Source organism: Schistocerca serialis, chromosome 8, assembly GCF_023864345.2.
Source record: "Schistocerca serialis cubense isolate TAMUIC-IGC-003099 chromosome 8, iqSchSeri2.2, whole genome shotgun sequence".
Taxonomy (NCBI): Eukaryota; Metazoa; Arthropoda; class Insecta; order Orthoptera; family Acrididae; genus Schistocerca; species Schistocerca serialis.
In genome coordinates, this window is record NC_064645.1 from 80,713,443 (window position 1) to 80,730,792 (window position 17,350).

The 17,350-nt window shown below is 38.9% G+C and overlaps 1 non-coding gene across 1 annotated transcript; it reads right to left on the minus strand.

Annotated features, from left to right (window-relative positions):
- Positions 1-16,983: 16,983 nt before the first annotated feature.
- LOC126417456 (5S ribosomal RNA) lies at positions 16,984-17,101 on the minus strand. Its single transcript, XR_007575576.1, has one exon. It is a non-coding gene; the product is annotated as a 5S ribosomal RNA (ribosomal RNA).
- Positions 17,102-17,350: the final 249 nt, after the last annotated feature.

The following is a 17,350-nucleotide window of genomic DNA, read 5'->3' on the forward strand; positions in this document are numbered from 1 at the left end:
CCCCCCCCCCCCCCCCTTGTACTCCTACGGATTTCTGGATAGCCCTGCAGGATTCATGGTGTCAGTTCCCCCCAGCACTACTTCAGATATTAGTCGAGTCCATGCCACATCGTGTGGGGCACTTCTGCGTGCTCGCGCGGGCCATACACGATATTAAACATTTGTACCAGGTTGTTCGGCTCTTCTTTGTCGAGCAGAAGCCGCGTAACTCACACATTGTCTGCATCTAGTATAAGAGTCAAAGTTTAAAAAAACTCTAGATGATTTGAAAAAAAAAAAATTTTAGGAGCAGTGTTTAACATTCAGTCAGAATTTCTAAAATCATTGGAGGCATTATTAACGAAACAAGTTGCAATGTACACTCCATGACAGTGGCACATACCATCAGATTTTCCGAAAAATATCGTCCTCACGATTCCGAAGATACACAGCGTGAATAAGTGGGAGAACTATATAGCACATTCAGCCTAATAGCTCATGCATCCAAGGTTCTGACAAGAATAACATACCGAAGAAGGAAATAGAAATTTGAGAATGTGTGAAATGACGCTCACCAGAAAGGCAGTTCTGCCACTGCGCTCGAAATGAAATCAAGAGATATGAAAAATCAAGACGCGTTCAAAACATCTGTGGAGCTAGACTATGTGTTCGACAATGTAAAATGACGCCAGATGATCGAAAATTCTCAGGGAGAGACGTTTAAGCTGTAGGGAAAGACGATCGAAATTCTCAGAAAAGTACATGTAAGCTATGGAGAAAGACGGGTAATACACAGTATGTACAAGAGCCAAGAAGGAAACATAAGTATGGAAGACCAAGAACGAAGAGCTCGCTTTAAAAAGGGTGTAAATTTTATTGAAGAACCAATTACGGAAACAAAAGAATGGTTCAAGAGTGGGATTAAAATTCAGTTTGAAAGCATATCAACGATTATATCAAGACACACTGACGGAAATGAACAGTGTATTAAACACAGAATATGGAAAGGACAGTAAACTCAAGAAAGACGAAAGCAATGAGAAGTATCAGAAATGAGAATAGCGAAAAGCTTAGTATCAAAATACGTGATCACCAAGTACACGAAATTAAGGAATTCTGGTATATTGGAAGCAAAATAACCCATGGCGGATGAAGCAAAAGGGACAGAAAAAGCAGACTAATACAGGCGAAAACAGCATCCCTGACAAATAAAAGTCTTCTGTAGTATCAGACATAGGCCTTAATTTTGAGGAAGACATTTCTGACAAAGTACATTTGGAGCACAGTATTGTATGGTAGTGAATCGCAAATGTGGAAAACGTGAATAAACGCGAATCAAAACGTTTAAGAAGTGGTGATCCAGAATAACGGTGAAACTTGGGTGGACCCGTTAGATAACGAATGAGCAGGTTTTCCACAGAATCGGCGAAGAAAGTAACATACGGAGAACACTGACAAGAAGAAGGGACACGCTGTTAACACATGTGTAAATACACTAGGAATAACTGCCAAGGTATTAGAGGGAGCCTAGAGGGCAGAAACTGTACAGCAAGACAGAGACTGGAAAACATTCAACACATAATTCGTGACGTCGGGTGCAAAAGCAGCTCTGAGTTGAAGAGTTTGGCACAGGAGAGGAATTTGTGCTGGACCGCATCGAATATACGTATGAGAAGACTGATGACTCGAAATAAATGAATAAAAAATAAATAGAATATGAGCGAAACTGGTAGACATCTTTATGGCAGGATGTACTGTTTCTCCTGGGTGGACCTGGGTTGAAAAATAATGTAAACTAAATATTACGATAGATTTTATAAATAATCGACAAGTACGCCAAAGAAGAAGAGATAGAACTACAATTGACATGGACTCTTGCGCTTCTATGCATGAGCTATCTTTCCTTTCTCATTCGCTTATCTTATCTCCTTGGATTTGGACCTAAGAGGACGTTCCTGTGTAAAGCTCATCTTGCTGTACCAACTGGTAATGGAAGTTGTTCTTAAAACCCGAAAAATATAATGGTTATTTTGTCGAAAGAATTTGTCTATGTGGTCAATTAATTGATCGTCTGATGCCTAGACGGTCTTAAGTAGATATGGGCCTTAACAAAGAATTTTCATTGTTAGGCGCCATCTTAGAAAAATCTTTAACATTTTTCTTTTAGCACATCTACGAGACGTGCCGTCGGTTAGGACAATTAGCTTAATTTCAGATCCCACGAGACCGGAGGCAGCTACTAATAACTTAACAATCCTATTTACAGATTTTCTTTATATAACGAGATAACGTCCCAGGCAGAAAAGGTCTGGTCACAGGATTCCAGTTCCATTATAGGATTTCATTTGTAGATGCTACTCTTGTTGTCTTATATTGGGGAGTCGAGACGAAACCACGACATTAAGTTACGTGCTACAGTAGTGTACATCGAACAGACTTGGCAAATATTCTCTGGTGCAATAAGCACACGACTTCTCATGAGCCTAGTGTTGGATAAACAAGAAAAGGAAAATTAATTATAGACGATTACTTAACTACCCTGAGAACTGAGCTAGTTTACTGAGTGCTTATACACGTCGGGCTAAATTAAACAACATAGTACACTGTTAATAATATTCCTTCATTAATCATTTCTCTTTTATGCTGAGTCATTGCATTAACAAGTGTTTCTTTTTTGTATAAGTTACGGCTCATATTTTATTTTATTACATTACACTAATAGTCACAAAACAAATAAAAAAATTTATTTCATTACATTACAAGGAGTGATTTTTTTGTCTCTGCTAATCTGCTTCTCACATCCTCCTTGCTTCGTCCATCAAGAGTTAATAAATAAATAAATAAAATATGTATAATCGGATTTTTATCATAGTCGTGGACTAGAGATAAATTAAAAAATTTTGCACTTTTCATTATGATTTCTTATTAATAGGTTTCCATATTGGGAATCCCCATTTCAGACAGATACTTTTGCTCTCCTTCATTATTGCTGAAAGTTTTATCATCATTCCTGAAACAGTCTGTGTATGGATTCCTAAGCTGTTGAAATTGGAAAAGCTGGGGGGGAATTTTCTGTACGCGTAGTGTTCTAGAGGCGACATACACATACTTCTTCTTCCCTATCAAAGAGCGCTTTGTTAATTAAGTGATAACGAGAGTTGGTTACTCACATTCACTATCAGTGAATATATTAATCAGACGATAACTAGATAATCGGATGCAGAAAATACTTCAGCTACATTCAGAACAATTTACTATTTTCCTGGACCATCAGTAACCTGACTGGTTTTGTGCAGCCCACCACAAACTTCTCTTGTGCCAACCTCTTCGTCTCACAATACCACTTACACTGAACGTCCTCTTGTTGGATGTATTCCAGTCTCTGTTTCACCTTACAGTTTATATCTTTACACCTGTGGATCTCACTCCAGTGCTACGGAAGTTATTTTCTGATCCTTTGGTACATGTCCGATCACCTTGTCCCTGCTTCTTGTCCACGTTTTTTTGCGTATTTCACCTCGCCGATTCGACGGAGCACCTCCTTATTTCTTACCATATTCGTTGACCAAGTATTAAGCATTCTTCTGTAGCAGCACATCAGAAACATTTCGATTCTCTTCTTGTCAGCTTCATCAACAGAGTGCATCCTGCACCCAAGATGTACATTCTCAGGAGCTTCCTCCTCAAATTATGGCCAATGTGCGATAATGGTTTTCAACCAGGATAACTAAGTTATCAGTGAATATTTTCTTTGATATATTTTCACCCTTAATCTTATTCCCACTCCAAAGCCTGTCGTTTATTTTCGTCATCGCTTCTTAGATGTATCAGCAGGGTAGAAAGGATGCGGCCATGTCTTACGCCCTCTTTTCATCTGCGCACTGCGTTCTTGACCTTCTATTATTCATGCTCCTTCTTGGTTCTTATATACACTGCACATTACCCGTCACTCCCTGTAATTTACACGGATACTTCTCAGGATTTTGAACACCTTGCCCCATTTTTTATTGTCGAGAGCTTCTGGCTAGACTAAATAAAAGTGTCTTCATTTTTCGTAAGTCTTACTCCCACCACCAAGCGCAAAGTCCGAAGTGCCTCTCTGCTGCCTTCATCTTTTCTAAGGACACACTAATCTGTATTACTAAACCGCAAAAAAATGCTATCATAGTCTACGCATTAAGAAGTATAATCTTACATCAAAAGTTTAACACAAACAAACAAGTATTATAATTCGAAACTGCTGATACAGAGCAATTAACGGAGCGCAAATACTCCAACTTTTTTCATCTAATATTTTAGAATAAGATCACTTAGCGACTTCCATCAAACTTTACACATAATTTTAAAACTTTAAAAACTTCTTCTTCCTGACACCCCACAAAATGATGAAAGGAATAAAGGTTATTGCTTTTTACAGTTCCGCTGCTCACGCTGTAAAACTGCCGCCTCAGGCATATCGCTTTAATTTATTACTGCTTTACCAGTAACTCTATCCGCAACATGCTTTGCAGACAGAATTCGCGCATATCAATGGTGGTACTATTGTACTACACATAATTGAGGAACTATGACGTCATTAGATTCATCAAACACTAGCTTTTGCTGAAAATGAAGCGAAAATTACCCATACTATATTTATTATTAAAGTAATCAGACGTCTGAAGATGTTTTATACGTAAGATTTCGATTCATGAAAGAACCACAGGTTTACTACTTACCTCGATTTTCTTAATCCCACTCCAGAGCCTGTATAGATACATAAGGAAAAGCCCCAACAAGCTACGAAAAAAAATTGAAACCAATGGTAACAATCTTTGGCGCGGCCGCTGTAAGCGTCGATAAAGATACATTATGCTACGCCGGAAGGCGAATGACAAATGATAAAAACTCTATTCAATTTTTCTGTCAATCATTAGAGAGACTCTGTTTTCAGTTCTCGTGGCGAGAAGACGTATCCCTTCTGATACCATGTATTGCTTGAAATATGAAATCTTAGAGTTCGTTTTCGTGCAAAACCACGAAAGTTTTCTTTTCTCCCGCGCATTATCCCGTCATGTCAACAAGCTGCCTGCATCAGAAGAGGAAGTCCGATTAAGAATTGATATTATACACACGGTCAAGAAAGAGAAAAACTTATGGCGGAAGAAGACGAATATAACCAAGGGTACCAGATTCGACGTAAGTTCACGACACCACTGGCTCACAATTTACGAAATTTGTGAATTAAAAGAAAAGGCAATTTATTCGCTGCAAAAATTCATAAAAATCAAATATGCCCATAGTATAATATATATATATATGCACAACTGGCGACCTGGTGACATGACATTGAGAAAGCCATGAAACCAGTTGTGTAAATTATTTATGACACTGTATGAGATTTTTTTTGCGTACTAATTATTTTCAAATTTTCATGTGCAACATCACGACTGGAAGCAAAATAATCAGAGCCAAAAATTCTTATGGATAAAATAACCAATTCAAAGGTAATCAAAAGTGAAACCGGAGTTCACGGAAATTTTTGGAAATACGCTGCTTGTTTCAACGCAGCGAAGGTAGGACCGCTACGCAACCGCTTGCTTAGCTATGCTTGGTAGCATCTCCTGCGTAGTAATTAGACATCTCTTTCCTCAATTTCCGGTCCTAAATTATTGTAACGATTTTTTCAAAAATTTTGTGTAATGATTAGCAAGAGAAGAGTTTGAATTTTCTGTGTCATAACAATTCGTGGGTCTAAAAAGTAGCTTTTTAACGCTTGACGACACGTAAATCGTATGTTTAAATTTCCAAATTTCTAGTTTTCAAAATTTTAATTTTAATATTCAAGCAAAATGGCACAAATATCAGTTTCCATTATTGCTGACAATGGCGAAAACGCAATGAGCCAAGATGGCGTATAATTGCAAGACAGAACATTTGCAGTACCAGCGCCATGTCTTCACATTTAGACGTATTAAGTAGTTCAGAGATGAACATAACCGCAGTAACAAGTGCTAGTGAACTTTCACAGAGTTCTTTGTTGATGAAACTACATCACGTACCTCCGCGAGCAACATTCTGCTCGCACAGGAAAACATAGAAAGCGAAGATAACATGATTTTTGACGACACTTTACCATCACCTATCATACGAAATCCAAATGTCAATTTACAAAGTACAGTTGTTAACAACCAAAGTACATTAGATAGCAACCAAAACAGCGCACTTACTGCTATACTTCAAAAACTCGATAGCTTGAGCACATAAATAAAAAATACAAACACCAATATGCCTCAGACGTAAATATAAAATTTGGCAGTTTGTCGCAAAACCTTACCATAGTCACACAAGACACAAACAACATAAAACAAGAGCAAAAAGAAGTTTTAAAAAAATTTCAGGATACAGTCACACAACAGATCAGTGATTTGAGTAAGAATTTTCACGAGGCAATGAATGTAAAATTTAAAGACATGGAAAAATAGCTGAAGCAAGATGTACTTTCCGAAGTAAACAATGACATTACGAAAATAAAACAGAAATTAGACACTCTTAACGAGCAGAATAATACAGTAGAGCAACAATTAAATGCGATTAAAGACACACACATAAACTTGGAAGCTACACAAACACAGTTAACTTCCACAGTAAATAACATTTCTACCATAGTGAAGAAACTGCAAAAGGATTACTAAAATATATCAATAGCTATTGATGAACTCACTTGAAAAGTAGCATCACTTGAAGTCGAATCAGTCTGTGCCAAAAAGGAAAGAGACAAAATTAGCTAAAATGTATCTGATGTAATTTCAAAAGCTGAATCAGGTACTTTGGACAAAACCAGTACCGCAGCGGAAAAAGTACTGAAGGAATGTAGATTAATCAATGATGTAGTTGAAAAAGTTATTCAGCAAACGGAAAATGACATTATCGACAAAGTGAACATCAATTTGCAAGCTACAGAGCACAGGATACGCAACTACTTAAGGTGAAAATGTTACAGAGGCACAAGCTATAGACATAAACAAAGAGCCAGCCACAGCAAACCAAAGTAATGCATGCACACAGATCATTGCAAACCTTGCAAACAAAGCCAGTAGTAATGACAGAGCGCAGAGTGTAAGTTAGGGCATAATACCAGAACCAGTACCTACGAGAAATGTAAATAATTATGACAGCTATGTAAACACAGCAAAACACGCAAACAGCTTGTCCACTATATTCGCTGAGGAAGGTCTATTAAGACACCGTCAGTTTCCAACGTTTACGAGTGAAGATAAGAAGATGAATCCTGTTGTATTTATTAGTACTTTTCGACATGTGTTTCCTAGAAGTTGGACGGAAGCACAAAAGATCACGTTTGTTGTCGGGTACACGCAAGGTGATGTACTTTTGTGGGCGACCGAGGTAGCTGAGTGTTGTGCCACATATTTACAATTTGAACGGGCATTTCTTGACAAATACTGGTCAGAAGGAGAGACTTAGGTGAGAGGTTTTTAACCCCGCCCCCTTTAATAGCAAATATGGAAGCTTGTTTCGAGGGTATTTTGAGAAGTATCTCAGTAAAACACGTTATTGGACGAATCCTATTTCTCCTGTTGATGTTTTAAAATTTTTAAAAACTCGTTTGCCTTCACACTTTCGTGAAAAATTAATTCTACGCATGAGCACGACACAGAATATTTTCTATCCAGTTTAGATTCAATCGATCTAATATATGGGGAGACAGTAATAACAAATAGGGCGTCAGACAGCCAAAGACCACAACAACATTACTTGAATGCATATATATGAAGATAGTATCTGTTCTTTCTGACATGTCCGAAAGCACAGATACCATCTTCATATACACGTAGTTAAGGCTCACCGGCCATTTGACCATCTTGTTCTGTGCGGATGCACAAACAATGCCCGAACTCTTACGGGAATCGGCAGTAAAGCCATGAGTAGTATGACGGGCAGGTGCACTATGAAATGGTGCGGGACAGTAAGTTGGGAATGTGCGTCTCACGGGAGGCGGGCCAGAGTAAGTCCCTGCAGTCGCACTATCCTCCGTGTCCTCGGTGGCTCATAGATCGTCTGCCATGTAAGCAGGAGATCCCGGGTTCGAGTTCCAGTCGGGGCACACATTTTCATCTGTGCCTGGTGACTTATATCAACGCCTGTATTCAGCTAAGGGTATTCATTTCATTGTAATAATCTGAATGGTCAATACAAAAAGCCAGACGCAAACACACAGCTAGGCTGGTACGCGCACCGCAAGGACACATTAACCGTGGCAATGGATACGGGAATGGAAATGTCAGGAACAAGAGATTTCAACAAAACTTTCCGTATAATAAGAACGGTCACCATCCACAAGCTAATTTGAATCCCTCCTCTCAAAACTACGCACCGGGTGTAAATAAAACCAGTCAGCCGTACCAAAGGCCATCGCGCGGCAACAACAATAATATGCCACACGCCGTGCCGCAGCCAACCTGTGCGCAGCAAAATCACAATACGGCAACATTCCACAACAGCCATATGAACACACGAGAAGGCATGTCGCGAACTGAAAATAATAGACGCTGGGGAAACAATCACACAGTACAACTGACAGGAATTGTTCCACGCACAGAAGTAGACCGTACTACACCGCAGGAAAACCCGAATCGGTCGTAGTTGAGCCCCATACTATAGATCTTATAAATGATGGGGGAAAATCAGATTTTCAAACATGTTTTGTACTATTCGATGACCAAGGAGACATAAAAGACATTCTATACCAACATGAACTAGGACCGACGAAAAATACACTTGCAGGAAAGGTGCAAGCAGTAGTTAGAGTGAAAATTTTTGGTATAGACACACAGTTAATACGCAATACAGGGTCCACAACTAATTTAATGTGTAAAGCATTTTTCACTGAATTAAAAAGACGGAATAAATTACCTGTTCTGCCAGTACAAAACTGCAAAGTACAAACCGCTACCGGCAGCAAAACCAAATTAGTAAAACACCAAGCTCTTATCACCGTACACATTGAACAATTTTCCGTGCAGTGTAATTTTTTAATAGTAGACAAACTTATTGTCAACTGCTTGATAGGTATGGATACATTTAGAACCTACAAAACTCAAATAGACATAGTTAATGGTAAGTGCCATTTCTTCGTGAAAGACTAAAGATTTTCTATCAGCCTGATTACCACACCGGAGAGGTGTGACACAGTAAACCCAGAACCGCATGTCACTATACAGTATTCATATCCCACCATGTATTTTTTGAACAAATGTGATAACGAACACGATACCGACACTGAAGTTAACCAGGCATTAGTAGAGCAAAAATTGAACGAATCAAATATTCTAGATGCTACACAGCGAGAAGTAATCAAAGATTATGAACATAATCTTAATATCTACCCTCACGAAACATTTTGTGTTAAGTCTTACCCTATAACGGCAAAGCGTGAAGCAGTTAAGCAGCAAATCAATAGAATGTGCGAATGGGGAATCCATATTGCAGCCCAATACTATCAGTTAGCAAACTTGATGGATTAGTACGACTAGTTTTAGACGCTAGACGCGTAAACAAAATCGTCGTACCAGTAAGAACAAGGCAGATAATTTAGATGAACAGTTACTAAAATTTCATAACACCAAATATTTCAGTACCCGCTACCTAAAAAAGAATCTTACTGGCAAAGTTACATGAGGAGAGTAGGAAATACACGGGCGCTCAGTAATGTTACTATTTATGTTGACGATATGTTAATAGCCACATCAACTTGCGCAGAACACATCAGTATAATGGAAAAAGTATTTCAGAGATTTACAGAGTACAGAGTAACAGCAAATCTTAAAAAAGAACTAACTTTGGCAAAGAACAAGTAAAATTTTTGGGACATATCGTATCAGAACAGGGTATATTACCAGACCCAAAGAAACTAGATGCCATACGTAATTGCCCACACCCCAGGAACAAAAAACAATTGAAAGCATATCTAACACTAACCTCCTTTTTTCTAAAGTTTATACCACAACAGCTTATGAATAGCGATGCCCTACTTAACCTGTTGAGAAAGAATAAACCTTGGATATGGGATGACAGATGCCGGGAGGACTTAACCAAACTTAAAAATGCATTAATATCAGCAAACATTTTCAGTCATCCTGACATGTGTAAGAACTTTTGTTTAAGTACGGACGCCTCGTCTCGTCTCATGGCATGTTTGTTCCAGATACAAGAAGAAGTAGGAAAAACAGTACCCAAAGTCATCAGCTTTTCCAGCACAACTTTATCAGAGGCAGAAAGATCATATTCCGTATCAGCATTGGAAAGTTTAGCAGTAATTTGGGCGTTTAAGAAATTCGAGTATTTTCTTTGGGGTAAAAACACTAAGGTCTATTATGATCAACAATCACTATCTTTTCTCTTAACATGTTAACTGTTACACCGGAGACTAGCGAGGTGGTGTTTGTACCTGCTGGAATTCAGTTTTGAAATAGTGTACATAAAAGGCATTCAGAATATTACCGCAGATGCACTATCCAGATTACCGCAGGGACTAGACGAGTTCAGTGAACTGAGTGACCACGATTCAGAAATCCGAACATTATTGATGCGAAGTAGTACACAAAAATCAGACTACAAAACATTTTGTAAGCAGATGGGGATGATACGACACCAAGAAAGTAGTTGAAAAATGGTAATACAAAATCTCAACCAGAATACAAACCATAAGGTAAGTAAATGGTATCAGTTACACAAAGGCGATTTGTTTCACCGGAAGCACGAAAGTTCTAACCATTGGTGCCTATGCCTTACCGAGGAATATATCGAAGAATTTATCAAACACACACAAGAGGTATGGGGACATGACAGAGGAACAAAATGTACAGACAAGATTTCCAAACTCTGTTACTTTCCTGTTTTACGACGACGTGTTTCACAAATATTAAAAAAGTGTGCTATTTGCCAAAGAACAGAACCATCCAATATGTCAAAGTTCACAGAACTACACCCCATAATAACCAAAGCTCCACTGGTAATGGATTCTCTGGATATCGCAGGGCCATATCCTAGAGCAAAAGGAAATGTCAGAAACATAATAGCTCTTTATGATAATTTCACAAAATACATTAAACTTTATGCTATCAAAACCACTGCAGCCAGTAGCATCATATGGAGAAATGAAGAGGATTAATCACCGAGAGTAGGAAAACCCAAAGAAATATTAACAGGCAATGCAGCCTACTATTTCGTAGGAAGAAAATGGAAACAATTCATGATTACACAGGGCATTAAACACATATTGGCAAGTTTTTTCCTAGAAGCAAGTCCCGTAGAGAGGGTGTTTAAAGAATTCAATACATTTATAAGGACATACGCTAATAATAAGTATTCATGAAGGATTGAATACGTAACTTCGTTTATTTATTTTATTTATGCAAATAGTAAACAATCTCCCCAACTCTTCCCCTCTTCCTAATGAACTGATGTTTAACACAAAGCAAATTGACGAATGGGAATCACCCATACCAAAATTACCAAAATCACCTACTAAACAGTTAACTTTACAGGATAAAATCAAACGAGCAGTAATTACGCTGGAGAATAGAGCAGAATACAGAAAGAGAATATACAACAAAAAGTTAAAACGAGTTACACATTGTTTGAAGGGCAATGAGTCCTCATGAGAACACATCCTGTAACCTGTGGGGCAGAGTACTCGTTAAAGCCTGTGCTATGGTAAGTGAGCGGGATTCACCTTATGAGAAAGGATTTTCGTATAGATACCGACCGCGTGTGCCTGAATGGTGGCAAATCAGACTTACATCCACTCTGTAATAACAATGATCCGTCAAGTAAGTTCGAAATGCAATTACACGTCAGGATGGATCAAAAGCAACCCAGAAGATGCTACCAATTTGATAATAATACGGTCGACAGCCTAATTAGGCATTAACTGAGTTTCTTCCCTTTACAACTTGGTATATATTCCTGCAAAACAACAAGTTGTAACACTGCATAATATTGTCAAATTTTAGTGCCTGAAAATCTATTGAACTGATAGTTTCACGTTCTGTACTGATATGGATGAATACATAACACTACACTATAATGTATACTACAAAACTTTATACTGTCTATTAATCTGATTAAAATCGGGCATAGGTTACCCTAGAAATTGCACTTTCATGCCCCACACACAAAATATGTCAATTTTGATAAAGATAAACACTGATAAATTTTGACTTTTATATTGACTTTAACTTTTGCTGGTCAAACCAATTTAGAACACTTCAGAATTCAAATGAATTGGGGGGGGGGGGGGGGGGAAGGACCCTGAAACTGTTATGATCGCTGTATTAAAAAAATGATAATTGAATCTATTATGCGTTCAAGATTTCCAGTATATAAGTTGCTACACTTTTCATCTTATTTACTGCTCATTTAAATACCTTTATATCTATCTCGAAATAATAAACTTCATTACTATATCAATATTACAGTTATCTTTCAACTTCGTTAGACATTCGTTATTCATTTACTGGTTCATTAACAAAACATTTCTTTAAACACCATTGTAACATAGCTAGTTCTGCAAATAATAATTATTAACACAAATTTTAATTTTCATTTTGGGACGCTCGGATTGCACAACATTTGGAAACAACCCTGTCTAGGTTAGTTGTGAAGATAATTAAACGATGGGAAAGTTCTGCTAAAATTTAGGTTATTATTGCACAGTTCACTCTCTGATCCATACGAATACAATACTAAAAGTTTCAATCTGCTAGTATCGATGCGGCGGTTGGCGGATGGCGAGATGGCGAGGCACAGAGCACACATACAATCACAGCTATGGCTCTTGATGTATCAGCACTTTAGTTCTTCTTAGCGTCGCAATACTTTTCCATTTAGTGCCTATGGAATTTTGCCATGCTGTGTGGGCGTTGGAACAGCATACCCGAGGCTCAGTGAATCTATGTCTTCCAGGAGAGCCTCCTCGCTCCAGAAGGTGTTGCTCAAACCAGTGCCAAACTCCAATAACAACTGCTTAGCCCATTGTGCAGTGCAGCGCCCGTGCGCAATTTCCCGCGCTCGCCTGCCATCCACCTTTTACCGCTCCCTGACAGACAGGGTATTCACCCGAGGTTTTGCATTCCACATATACTAACACATTGCCTACGTATGGACCAGACGCACAGTTACAATTTTAAACATCTTACAACAGTTTCAACATTTGTTACATTTCAATTCTATTACAATATTGTTTGACATTTGACATATACATTAATATTCACATTTAATCTTATTTACAGTTTTCTTAACATAATGACATGAAACAAAAAAAAGTGAAACCAGAACACAATTACACAAGTTTATGGAAAAATCAGAAGAAAAAATTACATATATGTACAATAGCACAGCGTCGTTGTTGTTACAATCCCAAATCGACAAAGATCGGTAAGTTGAACAAAAAATGGCAATTGCTGTACTCTGGGCCATATATTATTGCAAAAATACCTTATCCTGGAATTTATAGACTGGTTTATGAAAGAACGGGGAGAGACAAAGGTCTCCACCCTCACAAAGACTTAAAATCTATTCACGAGTAGTGACACAATATCACAGCAGTTTTCTTATCATAAATATATATTTATAAGAAATGTCATAGTTTGATAAGTAAAAAATTTTAGTATGTGTATTTTTGAATGAAATGTCTATAGTTGTTGTTGGTGTGGTCTTCAGTCCTGCGACTGGTTTGATGCAGCTCTCCATGCTACTCTATCCTGTGCAAGCTTCTTCATCTCCCAGTACCTACCGCAACCTACATCCTACTGAATCTGCTTAGTGTATCCATCTCTTGGTCTCCCTCTACGATTTTTACCCTCCACATTGCCCTCCAATATTAAATTGGTGATCCCTTGATGCCTCAGAACATGTCCTACCAACCGATCCCTACTTCTAGTCAAGTTGTGCCACAAACTTCTCTTCTCCCCAACCCTATTCAATACCTCCTCATTAGTGATGTGATCTACCCATCTAATCTTCAGCATTCTTCTGTAGCACCACATTACGAAAGCTTCTATTCTTTTCTTGTCCAAACTATTTATCGTCCATGTTTCACTTCCATACATGGCTACACTCCATACAAATATTTTCAGAAATGACTTCCTGACACTTAAATCTATACTCGATGTTAAGAAATTTCTCTTCTTCAGAAACGCTTTCCTTGCTACTGCCAGTCTACATTTTATATCCTCTCTACTTCGACCATCATCAGTTATTTTGCTCCCCAAATAGCAAAACTCCTTTACTGCTGGAAGTGTCTCTTTTCCTAATCTAATTCCCTCAGCATCATCCGACTTAATTCGACCACATTCCATTATCCTCGTTTTGCTTTTACTGATGTTCATCTTATATCCTCCTTTCAACACACTATCCATTCCATTCAACTGCTCTTCCAAGTTCTTTGCTGTCTCCGACAGAATTACAATGTCATCGGCGAACCTCAAAGTTTTTATTTCTTCTCCATGGATTTTAATACCTACTCCAAATTTTTCTTTTGTTTCCTTCACTGCTTGCACAATATACAGATTGAATAACATCAGGGAGAGACTACAACCCTGCCTCACTCCCTTCCCAAACAGTGCTTCCCTTTCATGTCCCTCGACTCTTATAACTGCCATCTGGTTTCTGTACAAATTATAAATATCCCTTCGCTCCCTGTATTCTACCCCTGCCACCTACAGAATTTGAAAGAGAGTATTCCAGTCAACACTGTCAAAAGCTTTCTCTAAGCTTACAAATGCTACAAACGTGGGTTTGCCCCTCCTTAATCTAGCTTCTAAGACAAGTCGTAGGGTCAGTATTGCCTCACGTGTTCCACATTTCTACAGAATCCAAACTGATCTTCCCCGAGGTCGGCTTCTACCAGTTCTTCCATTCGTCTGTAAAGAATTCGCGTTAGTCTTTTGCAGATGTGACTTATTAAACTGATAGTTCGGTAATTTTCACATCTGTCGACAACTGCTTTCTTTGGGATTGGAATTATTATATTCTTCTTGAAATCTGAAGGTATTTCGCCTGTATCATACATCTTGCTCACCAGATGGTAGAGTTTTGTCAGGACTGGCTGTCCCAAGGCCGTCAGTAGTTCTAATGGAATGTTGTCTACTCCAGGGGCCGTGTATCGACTCAGGTCTTTCAGTACTCTGTCAAACTCTTCACGCAGTATCGTATCTCCCATTTCATCTTCATCTACATCCTCTTCCATTTCCATAATATTGTCCTCAAGTACATCGCCCTTGTATAGACCCTCTATATACTCATTCCACCTATCAGCTTTCCCTTCTTTGCTTAGAACTGGGTTTCCATCTGAGCTCTTGATGTTCATACAAGTGGTTCTCTTATCTCCAAAGGTCTCTTTAATTTTCCTGTAGGCAGTATCTATCTTAACCCTAGTGAGATAAGCCTCTACATCCTTACATTTGTCCTCTAGCCATGCCTGCTTAGCCATTTTGCACTTCCTGTCGATCCCATTTTTGAGACGTTTGTATTCCTTTTTGCCTGCTTCATTTACTGCATTTTTATATTTTCTCCTTTCACAATTAAATTCAATATTTCTTCTGTTACCCAAGGATATCTACCAGCTCTCGTCTTTTTACCTACTTGATCCTCTGCTGCCTTCACTACTTCATCCCTCAAAGCTACCCATTCTTCTTCTACTGTATTTCTTTCCCCAATTCCTGCCAGTTGTTCCCTTATGCTCTCCCTGAAACTCTGTACAACCTCTGGTTTAGTCAGTTTATCCAGGTTCCATCTCCTTAAATTCCCACTTTTTTGCAGTTTCTTCAGTTTTAATCTACAGCTCATAAGCAATAGATTGTGGCCAGAGTCCACATCTGCCCCTGGAAATTTCTTACAATTTAAAATCTGGTTCCTAAATCTCTGTCTTCCCATTATATAATCTATCTGAAACCTGCCAGTATCTCCAGGATTTTTCCATGTATACAACCTTCTTTCATGATTCTTGACGAAGTGTTAGCTATGACTGAGTTATGCTCTGCGCGAAATTCTACCAGGCGGCTTCCCCTTTCATTTCTTAGCCCCAATCCATATTCACCTACTACGTTCCCTTCTCTCTCTTTTCCTACTACTGAATTCCAGTCACCCATGACTATTAAATTTTCGTCACCCTTCTCTATCTGAATAATTTCTTTTATTTCGTCATACATTTCTTCAATTTCTTCGTCATTTGCAGAGCTAGTAGGCATATAAACTTGTACTACTGTAGTAGGCGTGAGCTTCGTATCTACCTTGGCCACAATAATGCGTTCACTATGCTGTTTGTAGTAGCTTACCCGTATTCCTATTTTCCTATTCATTATTAAACCCACTCCTGCATTACCCCTATTTGATTTTGTGTTTATAACGCTGTAGTCACCTGGCCAGAAGTCTTGTTCCTGCTGCCACCGAACTTCACTAAGTCCCACTATATCTAACTTTAACCTATCCATTTCCCTTTTTAAATTTTCTAACCTACCTGCCCGATTAAGGGATCTGACATTCCACCCTCCCATCCGTAGAACGCCAGTTTTCTTTCTCCTGATAACGACATCATCTTGAGTAGTCCCCGCCCGGAGATGCGAATGGGGGACTATTTATTTTATCTCCGGAATATTTTACCCAAGAGGACGGCATCATCATTTAACCATACAGTAGAGCTGCACGCCCTCGTGAGAAATTACAGCCGTAGTTTCCCCTTGCTTTCAGCCGTTCTCAGTACCAGCACAGCAAGGCCGTTTTGCTTAGTGTTACAAGGCCAGATCAGTCAATCATCCAGACTATTGCCCCTGCAACTAACTGAAAAGGCTGCTGCCCCTCTTCAGGAACCACACGTTTGTCTGGCCTCTCAACAGATACCCCTCCGTTGTGGTTGCACCTATGGTACATCTATCTGTATCGCTGAGGCACGCAAGCCTCCCCACCAACGGCAAGGCCCATGGTTCATAGGGGAGGAAGAAGGGGAGCCAACAGCACCTGGCGTTCCAGGCGGTCACCCATCCAAGTACTAACTGGGCCCGATGTTGCTTAACTTCGGTGATCGGACGAGAACCGGTGTATTCAACATGGTATGGCCGTTGTCTATAGACTTAATTAATTTTCTTGTTTTGTAAGCAAAGACAAACATTTGACCAGAAGGAAGTGTCAAGACACAGCTTCTCGCGAAGCGAAATGCAAACCGTACTTAGCTGTGCGCACTCAACAATACATGCTTACATCAGTACTAGGCAGGAGACTGACCTTGCGCGAGCGTAACAGGCTAACTCGAGGCGCAACCAAATAGAAACGCGAAGCTGCATAAGTATCAAGCCCAATTTAAAAATAAATGATA